Here is a 12,201-nt window from a genome sequence, read left to right as displayed (position 1 = left end):
CATTAGTATTTGATATGTTGCCCATTGAGAGTATTTACATATATAGCAAATGAAAACCCCAATGTTGTTTGTTGGTTTGCTTTTGCTATCATAGAGTTGAAGTGCTCATCATCTAGGGAGGGGAATCAGTGAGAACAAGGCTTAGTTTCATCTTTCCATACTTCCATAACTTTCAAAAAAAAATCTAACCTAATCTTTCTTAACTTTTATAAAGAATATTTACGTTTTTAACTTATTTTAATTTCTGGGAAAAAAAACTATATAAATATAACCTGTACAAAAATACCCAGCCACCGAAAATTATGAAAGACAAATTCAGTTCAAAAGACCATAGAGAATGAGTCTTGGGAGGTGTTTGTCCGGCAAGGGACATCTGAGAGTCAAGTCTGTCACTTACTCTCAACTCTTTTCAGACTTAACAGAGCACACTGTTATGGTTCCTTTGGGGACTTGCAAAGGCTCGATCATGTCCCACAGCTAAAAAGGAAGACAAACACAGAGCAAAGCAAAAGACAAAAATTCTGCCCTTAGATGTATGCTCTATAGTGATAAGTGTCATTTCCCTTCATAACGGTTGTAGCCACAATGACCCAGATCTATAGCGATTGCCTATAAGTCCACCAGCAGGAAAAATGGGCAACTAAAGCATTGTAAATTTTTTAAAATGAGTGACAGACAGTCACAAAATAAGCAAACCACTGACACGCAAGGCAAGGCAGATGACTATCATACTGTGAAATTAAAGAAGGCGCGTGCAAAAGAATGCAGCCAGCGTGACTCCGTTTACATGAAGCCCCAAACACAGGCGACTATCCAGAAATGTGTGATGGTAGGAGCTGGAAGTGCTGAAGGGTCTTGTAGGCTTGGAAACATGACTAGAGCTTCCCTAGAGATACGATGTATCATCATCTTCGTGGTGGTTAATTGAGCACTGAAGATTGTGGACCTTATACATTAGATTGTGTCTTATATAAGACAATTGTTTATAATGTTTCTTTATATATATATATATATATATATATATATATAATAGGAAAGAAATTTTAACTGGCATAAATTTAGGACAATTTAAGCATTTTTTATTTAATTTGGTTTTTGTATTTTTTGGACAAACTATTCTAGAAGATAGCATGGAGGAAAACTTTGAAAAGCTGTCAGTGGACTTTGAACAGGTGGATTCTAAGTTTTCTGGACCTTACTGAACGTAGGGGTTGGTGAGACTCTAAGGGTGAGGAAAAAGTGTGTCTAATGACTTGAGCCTCAGTTTTCTATTTTCTGAGATCATGTGTGCTCTTGTTGCTGCAGGTAGATTTCCTCATGGTTTCCATTCCCCAAAATTCATTTATAACCTAAAACCACAAAGCCTTATAATAATTTAACCTAAAAAAAACTAGCATTGTTGGGAAAAAAAAAACAAAAAACACTACTCTGAATCTTGCTTTGTTGCACCAAAAGAAAACAAAGGATGCCGAGATCCCTGGTTTTCCTTCACGTTATCACTGAGTTCAAATACGACCGCCATCACAGTGAGATGCTGCTTGAAACTGGGTGTCATGTCTAAAACACACTTCCTTCCAGCCCATCCCCCTTTCTTCACGTACGTAGGTCTTTCCTAACTGTGATCAGATCAGATAATGGGACTTGAGGCTTGCTTCAGCTTCAGTTGAACAACACCTCCCTCTTCTTCCCCCTTTTATTCTTTGTCATGAAAATAAATGAACATTGAAAAAGTTAGTACCCAGTACACATGAAAAGAAACTGACCCATTTCACTTTTCCAGGAAGGAAAGGATGGACTGGGAAGGTCGGCATCTCTTAAGCAAATATCCCTCGTCTCAGACTGGATGCCGCTTTCTTAAGTCTTATAGATACACACAATTTTGGCAAATCTTTGTGTTCGTCTGATGTGATTACTTTCGAATAGCATTAACAACAGACTCCAAAGTAGTCACTGTTTTATCATCACAGTTACTTTGGGAAATGTTGAGAACAATATAACCTTATAGTTTTTTAGTAGCTGACCTTCTTTTGAGGTCGTGCAGAGCTGTCAGGCTGGATGGAGTTGGGATCATCTGTAGTCATGGAGACTTGGCTCAAGCTTGGTAGGGGCATGGGGGTTGGCTTGCCCGCTTCTCCAAGGAGAACAGGACTGTGAGTTCATGCCCTGAGTCCCACCATCTCAACGGTATACTGAGTCTGACAAAGAGATCTAGGGAGGCAGAGAGCTTTAATTGATTACAATTTTCTCCTGCCCCCTCCCCCCCAAAAGTGGTACCCTGTGAAACTCTAGTCTCTCTAAAGAGTAGAAGACAATGAATCAAAACAAATACTAACATATACTTGAGGACAGGGATGGTGATGGGGTAGGGGTGGGAATCCTGGTCATCAGAACATACTTTCTTCCCTCTGTGGGATGCTCTGGAAGTTAGTTCCCCTCAGAGGAATGTCAGTGAACTAGGGCCTAGACATGGATGCTAGTGGTGGCCAGGCAAGGTCATGGTCCTAGGTAAACTAGAGGTATTCCCACTAAACCTGCTTTTCTTCCATGTGGACCAGCAGCTCTTCTTAGCCCTATCAGCATGAGCTTAGGCTGACATCTGAGGATTCCTTTTTAATAAAAAGTTCTCTGACCAACATACATACCACCTTTCATTAATTTCTTAGAATTTTGAGTTTGTCTGTCCACTGTTCTCAGAATTTTTTTTCAACATTAGCCATCTTAGAACAGTCATTCCAAGAGAGGCACCTCAGTTTCCAGTAACACGATTGGTTGAAGATTTAAAAAACAAACAAATTCTGAATTACAATAGTAATTAACTCTAGGTCTTTACTAAAATCTTCCAAGGCACTTTTAACAATATGAATGTTTAGATTCTCACTGTGAAGAAAGCAAAATCCTCGAGGGCAAGAACAAACCCTGGCACCCAAAAGTGTTTCCTTGAGTCCTTGAAAGTCCTTGGCAGGCCTGAGTCATCCTCAGGCTTTCTTTGAACAGACCCCACCCCAGGGTATCCTCTTGAGTAAACCACTTAACTCTTTACTTCACTTTTCTTCACCATAAAAAAGGGAACTTGAAAGTGTTGCAAAGGACAACAGCCTTCAGTGGTCAGAGTTCATCAGAGAAAGCGCAGAATTTGTAGGCTGGCTAAAATGACATACTAATAATTTTGAGTACTTGAACAATTAGTGAACTCTTTTATAAACCATTTACATGAGATTTTTAATCTTATAGAAAGCATGGAGGTGGAGGCACAGTGGGTGAGGTTACCAACAACGTTCAGGGAGCTGATAGAACTCAAGCTTGGACTGTGATATTTGAATACAGAGCCTGCTTTCTTTGAGGACTAGGCCCTCTTGCCTGCATCCAAATTCCTGTGATAATGCCCCACATTAAATCTGCTTCCTTCTGAAGATGTACAGTTGAACCCTTCTCTTTTTTTGCTTTTATTTCTTAACATTTTTAAAATTAAAATATAGTTACATCATCTTTCTCTCCTCCAATTCTTCTCATGTATCCCTTACCTCACCCTCTCAGACTCAGTCCATTTAATGCTAGTTGTACGTATATGATTTCAGGATTGACCATTTGGTATTGAATGAAGGACTCTTGCCAGGGCAAGACTATTTCCTCCTTACAGTTGGATCTTTATCTGAAAAAAAAAACACAAAGACAGAGCAAATTTTATTCAAAAATTACTCCTGGCCATAGAGAGCTTGTAAGTACCAAACTTTACATAGTGGTGAAATGTATAACTAATATTAAAGCAACAGACATTCTAGAAAGTGTAAGATTTACATTGTGCTTACATGATTTAAAAAGTTAATATTTACAAGAAATGAAAAATAAAATATATTTTTTTTAACTTTAAAAAAAAAAAGAATATTTAAGCCAAGCTGAAGGCAGTAGACCCAAACGTGGGGCATTGGAAGATCGAATGACTGGAAGAAAGTGCCTGCCTCATTTTTTATAAAGTCAGAGAAGATGCTGAAATCAAAGAGTTGAGGAGCTGAGTCACAGACCATAAAACCCCAAAATAAAAATATCTTCTGTCTAGTTCACAGATGGGGTACAACATTCTCAAAATAGGGCCTTTGTGATCCTTGTTGCTACTGTGGGGATCAGCGGAAATGACTTCTGTCCACTTCTAGTTGGACATGGTTGGTTGTTTTAGTAGAGAATGCCTGCAGGAAAATAAAGACTGTCATACATGCAAGGATCTGCTCTCCACAATACTCCACCTTTTGTCTGACAACCACAACAGCCTCTTGTGGGTCTTCCTTCAAGTCAAGGAATGGCATTTCTCATGTATTAGCCAGACCACCAGAGCACATTGGCCCCTGGTAAGACACTCTTGGTAGCCTCTTCTAGTCTTAGAATCAACCTTCTGCCATCATGAGGGCATGTGTTGGAGGGGTAGGCTGGCTTTGGCCCCAGGACCTATCCCAGATGCATGAACAGACATTTTAGAGCCCATTCCCTATGGTGGGATACCTTGTTCAGCCTTGATTTTGGAGCGGGGGGAGGGAGGGTACTCCCCCTGAGGAGTGGATGCCCGGTGGGAAGGGAGAAGGTGGAGGAGAAGGAGAGAGAGGAGGAACTGGGGCTGGTATGTAAAAAGTATTTTTTATATATAAAAACATGAAAAAAGGATGCCTTAATGATCAGCCTCTGTCTCTTGCCACTTCATTCCCCCACCTCCCTCCCCAGTCCGGAGACTGGAGATGCATCCGCTACTCTTTGCTCCCCCAACACCTCCAGTTCTTCCTCCCAAAGGCCCAGCGCCAGCTTTGTTCTTTTCCATAATATCTTTGCAGGACCTCCCCTACGTCTCTCCTGCTACCTGCCTTTCTCCTGAGTGTTCCCTTTTTTAGGAGGGTTTTCTTGACCACTTAGTCCATGCTCTGTCACTGTCTCTTACATGTATGTTTGCATGTATGTCATGTCATGCAGGCGTATATATTTTCTCCAAAATCAGTCACCCCCTGAACCCACTGACACATTTTTCCTTGTCATCATACACATGCTGTCACTTCCTGTCATCCCTTTGCATCTGACACTTTCCAGTCAGCCTGTTTTGATGTCTTAGCGATTATGGTGTCCTTCCCAGGACTTTGACATTTTGTGTTTACACTTTTAACCCCTTGTGAACGTAGTGGTAATGTCGTGAGAACAGGGACTGTCTTTATTGAGTTCTCATTACTTTACATGAAAGGGATTCAATAAGGGACAGTTTGAAGCAGTGAAAAACAGTCAGAATTATTCTAGGAGAGTAAACATTTAGCTAAAAAATGTTTTTGTATTAAACAAATACATATAAAATGATATGTGACATATTTACACAAATACAGATATTTACACATACATATAAAGAGAAAGTCTGGGTAACAATAAGAAAATATATATATCAGTGTATCAACACCTCAGGTACAGAAAGTTATTCTGGGGAAGGCAAGATGGCTCAGCAGTTAAGAGCACTGGCTGTGCTTTCTAGAGGCACTGAGTTTAATTCCCAGCAACCACATGGTGGTTCACAACCATCTATAATGAGATCTGGTGCTCTCTTCTGACCTGACCTGCAGGTATACATGCAGACAAAAACACTGTATACATAATAAATCGTTAAAAAAAAAAGTAATGTTCACATTACTTCAAAAGCACTAATTTTGTCCTACCTCTTGACATTGGTCATCCCTCTTTAGAGTAAACAATCCCCTCTCAGATATCAAGCTGCATAGCCGCCGCCTATCATGAGTTTACATTCTGTCAATGACTGTTAGTTGGAAATGCAGCCTACTTTGTTTTTCTATCTGCTTTTCATCCCCAGCACGTAATCACCCCCAGTGCTAAACCGTCTCACTGCTGGGCCCCACTCAATCTGGCTGGCTCAACTTCGGCTCCTGGCTTGGTGGCATAAAGGGAATTCTGTCCCACTGGCGCCGCCTGGGCTGCCTCCCACCATAGCAGCGGAATCTGTCTCTCTTCCATTCATGGAGCCCTGTTTGTGTCACTACCACGCAGAGGGCCCAAATCCTAAACCTGGACCTTCCATCAACCCACGTCCCAACTTCCCGTCAGTCTGCTGGGGCAGTTGGTAGGATCACCTCTGACACTTCACGTGAGCAAGGTTCTGGGGCTTTGTCCTAGCACTACATTCACTGAGCAGTGCATTCATTCGCTCATCGGGCCCAGGGCCCCCCTCGGATCTATGGATATGGATCCTTTTCAGTACACTGTTCCCTTCCAGCCTAGTGCCTCTCAGGTGACTGCCCTTTCTTGACCCTTGTTATCTTGTGGAAGAATGGATAACGGACTGAGCCTGTTGTTTATTTTTCTGCCTCGCCTGTGGGAAACAGGCTGACGTTTCTAATTTCTACCAGTCAACAGGCAGATTAAAAAAGTTTGTATCCAACCATGCTCTACACTGCCCGTGTCCTGCCGGCATCTCACGCCTCTGCTTTTCCTTTTGCTGGACAGTCCACCCCCCACCTGCCTGTAAACGTTCTTTTGCTCGCTCCTAGTCCATTTCTTGCTTCTATTCCGTCTCTGAGGATTTGCTGGAGGAGGAACCACTTGTTGGTTCCCGGCTGCCTGGCTGCTTAGCTCTGAAATAACGACACAGAAACTGTAGTAATGAAGTCACCACTGGGCCCATTAGCTCTAGCTTTTTATTGGCTAACTCTTACATATTAATTTAACCCATTTCTATTAATTTGTGTATTGCCACATGGCAGTGATTTACTGGGTAATATTCCCAGTGTCTGTCTCAGGCAGGGGATCCATGGCTTCTCTCTGATTCCACCCTTCTTCCTCCCAGCATTCAGCCTAGCTTTCCCTGCCTACCTAAGTTCTGCCTTTCTATAGGTTCAAAGCAGTTCTTTTTTTATTCATTAATTGTAATCACAGCACACAGAGGAGACTCCCGTATCATAAAATACATGTGTAACAGAGTTAGTAAAGGAATTTAGAGACAAAATATAAATAACTAATACTAGGCAAGGAATACCTCAGTAAAGATGGTGCCTTGGTTACCTAACCAGTCCTTAGTCAAGATGGCAGGACTTGGTCACTTGGCATGCTCTAGTCAAGATGGTGGTGATGTCATCAGACCTGACTGTACTCAAAATGGCAGCGGTTACATGTTGTATGGAGAAACCATGTTTTTAGAGCCACAGTGGGAATTTTAAATAGATGCAAATAACAAGGGAGACAGAGACATAGAGGCTGTGTAAAGCACCCATTACATAAACAGAATTACATCCATGTGGCCACACCATTTACACATTCTTTCATACATGAAGTAGACATGAAAATTATTCAGCTCTGCAGCTGCCACCAGCCTCCATGCACCAGCTGCTAAGGGGAGCAAGGGCTGGAAGTGAAACAGCCACCTCAGATCCAGCCAGTTTGTTGGTTACTGCAGGACCAGCAGCTGTAGCGATGGCAGAGACAGAATAGATGTGAGAAATGGACTAGGAGCAAGCAAAAGAACGTTTATAGGCAGGTGGGGGCTGGACTGTCAAGCAAAAGGAAAAGCAGAGACGTGAGATCCCGGCAGGACACGGGCAGTGTAGAGCATGGTTGGATACAAACTTTATTAATCTGTCTGTCGGCTGGTAGAAATTAGAAATGTCAGTCTGTTAGCTTTAACTCTGTGTGTACATGTGTATAAAACTTAAGTTCAACTGGGTATAAATGTATGTATACTTACTGTTAAATGTTATTGTCTGTTCATTGTATCTTATTCCAGACTAAGAAAACAATAAGTCTCATGTTTTAAATTGGTATGTACTCTTAAATCTCTTACAAAAGTACTGTATACATGATTCAACCCTGCTTTAAAATATATTAAGCTGTTCTCCACTATTGCCAATTCTACCATTAAGCTTCTATTGCAAACATTTTCTTCTGTGTCTTTTATGTTGACCGTACAGTCAAGCTTGGACCCAGATCTCCAGGTGGATTTTATACTGTAGTTATAACTTATCTATACCAATAAATAGCCCTCAACTGTTCAAAGATCTGGAGAATATGGCATTTAAATGTTTAATTATTAAAAGACTTTTCATAACAAAAACAGGTTGGTTCCTAGCAGCAGCATGCTATTTCCTCCAAAAAAGACAGAATACAAATGGGCACAAAAACAACCATCCACAATTTGCTTCATCAAGCTAAAGTGCTAACCATTGGGAAAAACTGCCTTTCATCTAAATTCCTGAATATCTCCAGATAGTGAACAGAATCGCTGGAATTGACTGCCTAGCTGCTTAGGCCAAGGTAGGTTTGTCTTCCTACAGATTTCCTAATCCACAAGATCTTCTAAAGTTTGGCAGGCTCTGACTCCAACAACAGAAGACAAATATTGACCTGATGCCCTTGCCCTCAACAACCATGGAGGATGCTGAGGAGTGGCTCTAGGTAGCCAATAGAGTAAGTCCTCTGTCATTTTATAAATCAATAACTCAAGTAAAAATTTTATCCTTCTTAAAGATCTCTGATGCAGTTTGACAGCTGAGAGGTTTCATCAGTTTAAAAGAACAGCCTCAAACGAATTTCAGTATGAATTCTTAATATGTTCTAATAAAAGGTGTTTTAAGATATACACATGCAAGTTAAAAAGGTGTGAGGACAAACATGAGTTATCAAAGTTCTCTCTCACACTGCCTTTCATAGTCTTAAAGATACTTTTCATTGTACCAAAACATCTGTCACAGTCATTCTGATGTAAATATGCTGCTGTTTATATAATGTGTCTAAAACTTATGTTTTCACAAACTCAAAGAATTTTGTGAGTTCCAGGGGGTCAAATTGTAGGATCCACTCTAAACAGGTCAGATACACCCCTCTCAATTCCCTGGTCCTAATTTCTTTTTCCCGAAACTTAACTTTGTCCTCTGCTCTGCCAACACCTTGCCAAGTCCAAGAGACACCAGACAGTTCCACACAATGAATCATGGATAGGAGGTAAAGCAACCAGCTACCCTAGGATGTGACCAGCATCCAACTATCTCAGTCCCCTTCAAGAAAGACCTCAATGCACACAACTAAGCAGGAAGCAGTCTTGAGAATCCACTGTCCCAATTCCTTGAACCTGCTAAGCCTAATTCCTGCCTTTTTATTATAAGAAAAAGAATGGGAATATAATTTGCTGGCCTGGTCTGTCACCTGGGTATCCTGTCCCTTTAAGAGGTAAACCCCACCCACTCCAAATCTCCCCCTTCTCCCAAGGCAAGCGGATCCTGCCCCCCCCCCCCTTTTGGAGAGGCAGCATCTACCTCTTTCTTCTCCCCCCTCTATCCTCCTACCTCCTTCCACCCTCCCTTTCCCTTCCATAACCCACTAAATAAATTCTATACCCATACTCTCTCCATGGCATATCTATCCATCTGTCTTCCACTGAGGTCTCAGGCCACCCACCAGGGGACCCATGGAGGCCTTGGGTGACCTGCCCCTCATGGGACCAATCCTGAGTCACCCAGCATTATGAATGATAACATTTAATTCTCATTTTTGTTCTATAAAATCTAACTTTATAATTAAGAGTGCTTCTATTAGTCATCATGGAAAACTGGAGAGCAAGTATGGGCTTTGCTAGTGCGGGTGTGCCAATAGCCTCATCCTTAGAAGCTGCACTGAGGATGGGGCACAGGCTGAAGCAGCTGGTTCAGAGTTCATGGTGCCCTCCAGGAGGTTCTAGAGCTAGTGGGAACTTCTAGAAAACTCTATAAGAAAAACAGATCCCTGGGCAGTTGTCTGAGCACCAATGTGGTCCATCTTCTACTAATGAGTAAGTAAAAGAAGCAGTAACCATCTTTGGGGTAAAGCAACCTTCATCTGACCCACACAACAATGCCAGGACAGGAAAAGTGTAAGCTTGTGTCACAACAGATTCACTAGGGCATTCTTAGCCCTTGGTGTGCAAAATCAACTTGAATGGGATCTGTTGCTTTCAACTAAACTGTGGCTGATGCTCTGAGCTTTTACTCACTATTTTGGCTTTGTTGTTTTACCCTGTGTTCATAGGCTGTCTTGGGTTATACATAAATATTGAGACCCATGGAATGAATCTGTTCCACCTTTACTAAAGGTCAGAGAAGTCAGACCTATTCTTGCTCCTTCAAGGTTACACCACAGGATGCTTGACCTAAGGCATGGTTACAGGATCTAGGGTGTGGCTACTTGATATTTGGAGATATGTGGAAAAAATTACTTTGATTGTTCTTTCTATCATGGCAAGGAAGTCTTTTGCCACCCCCACCTTCCATTTTTGGATTGAGGTATAAGAACTTTAAATAATAAACTTAGGTGAATCATAGTATTCAGTGAATAGCCTTCCAATTCTTTCTGTTGTCTCCTAGCTATTTCTTTCCTCAATCTACCCTCCCCCTCCTCTGGAATGTATGGATCTGTCAGGCCATACCTGGCACATAAACACCATTGAAACTCTTGTTTCAATGAACATAGCCAAAACAGAAAGTGGCTTCATCAGAAGGATCTACATAACTAAAGATAGGGCAGATTTAAGTTTGTTGGTAATCTCTTATTTCTCAGATTTTTTAGTGGGCCTCTGGAAGCTTACTGTGATAGTCTTTGTGATATTTCATTATAATTTGGTCACAAAAAAACAAATGTGTTGTAGTTTGGATCCAAAGGCTGGAGAAATACCTTTGTATTCAACCACGCCTCCCTCTCTTCCTTCCTCCTTTTATTCCCTTTCTCCCTCTTTCTTTCCACTGACCCTGCTCCAGCTGGGGCATCCCTGCAGCTGTAAATTCATATTTTCTACTGGAAGTAGAGCAAGATTGCTCCCACCATCCCACATGTCCCTGAACTGACGTTTGACCTAGGTCAAATTTTAAGCCAAACTTTCAATTAGCCTCTGTAGCTGCACCTGCAGTGCCCTGGTGGGCAGGGCGAAGCTAGCTCTGCACAATGAGATGCTGAGGAATAGGGGAAGTGGTCACCACACACACCGCCATTTGTGCATGACTTCCCAATGGACAGCATGTTGCGTTGATTAAAAGTAGAGAAAGTGCCAGGCAGGGGGACTTGGATAACTATTCAAAAAAGTCATGGGTGGAAGAGGTGGGGGAGGAGAATGAGGGAGAAAGGGAGAGGAAAGGAGGAGGGGAGAGAGCTATTTCTCTATCTGTCTTCCAAATCTTGTTAGGGTTGTGAGGAATAACCAAAGCATAGTTGAAGTCATTAAGTCGTTAAGAAACACCAGCACGTTCCTACTGACAGAAGAATGTTGTAATGCCATTATCAGCTTCTTACCCCATGATGAAATTCCCGCCTTGCCCAAACCCTAGCTTGGCCTCTCAGTCTTTCTCTGCTGATATCAGTGTTGTCCTAGAAAGACTTAGAACCCCAACCTTGTTCCTAGTAAGTCATGACTGCATCCTTAGTAGGACCTAGCCTCCTCTAAAGTGCCTTTCTGTTAAAACTCAAAGCAGCCAAATAAATTTATATAGTTCCAGCCAAATCCTACACCAGCCTCCCCACTCCCCAGAAGCACAGGAGCCTAACTTTAATAGGTGCCAGTAGCAAACCGGGGTGATTCTCTCATGGGTCAACTTTCTTTCCTGCCTCTTACAGATTTTCTGCTTTCCTGACTCAGCTAAACCAATGCTTACCTCTCTCACTCCTCCCTCCTTCTCATTCTCAAATGTCTGCTACCTCTGGGCAAGTCACAACTGAATCCAGTTCACACTGGATTATGTTCCCTAGTGTAATCATGGATCACTGTTTCAAACCTTCATTTTTCCAAGTTTCTAACTTTGTTTTAACACCTTTATCATGTGTGGCTGAAAAATCTACACTAGAAGAAGCTAGCTGCCTATATGCTTTATAAGCAAAGGAGCTAACAGCAAACAGCTAGAGAATGCTGCCCTCTGCTGTCTCAAAACTAGAGCTTGGCCATAGGTGCTTTGGCATAGGTGCCCAGTGGGCACTTAATAATAAACATGACTTATGCACAGCAGATCTTTACAAGCCACGGGTCTCTGGACAGGCACAATTTGAATGAGGTCATGTGATGTGGAATGTCTTTCTATATGTTGTGAATGTGTTTTATTACCATTGGCTAATAAAGAAGTTGATTTGGTTGGGCGGTGGTGACACATGCCTTTAATCCCAGCACTCAGGAGGCAGAGGCAGGTGGATCTCTGAGAAACCCTGTCTTGAAAAACCAGCAGGGGGAAG

Source organism: Chionomys nivalis, chromosome 15 (genome assembly GCF_950005125.1).
Source record: "Chionomys nivalis chromosome 15, mChiNiv1.1, whole genome shotgun sequence".
In the NCBI taxonomy this organism is placed as follows: domain Eukaryota; kingdom Metazoa; phylum Chordata; class Mammalia; order Rodentia; family Cricetidae; genus Chionomys; species Chionomys nivalis.
Note: the sequence above shows the minus strand (reverse complement) of the source record.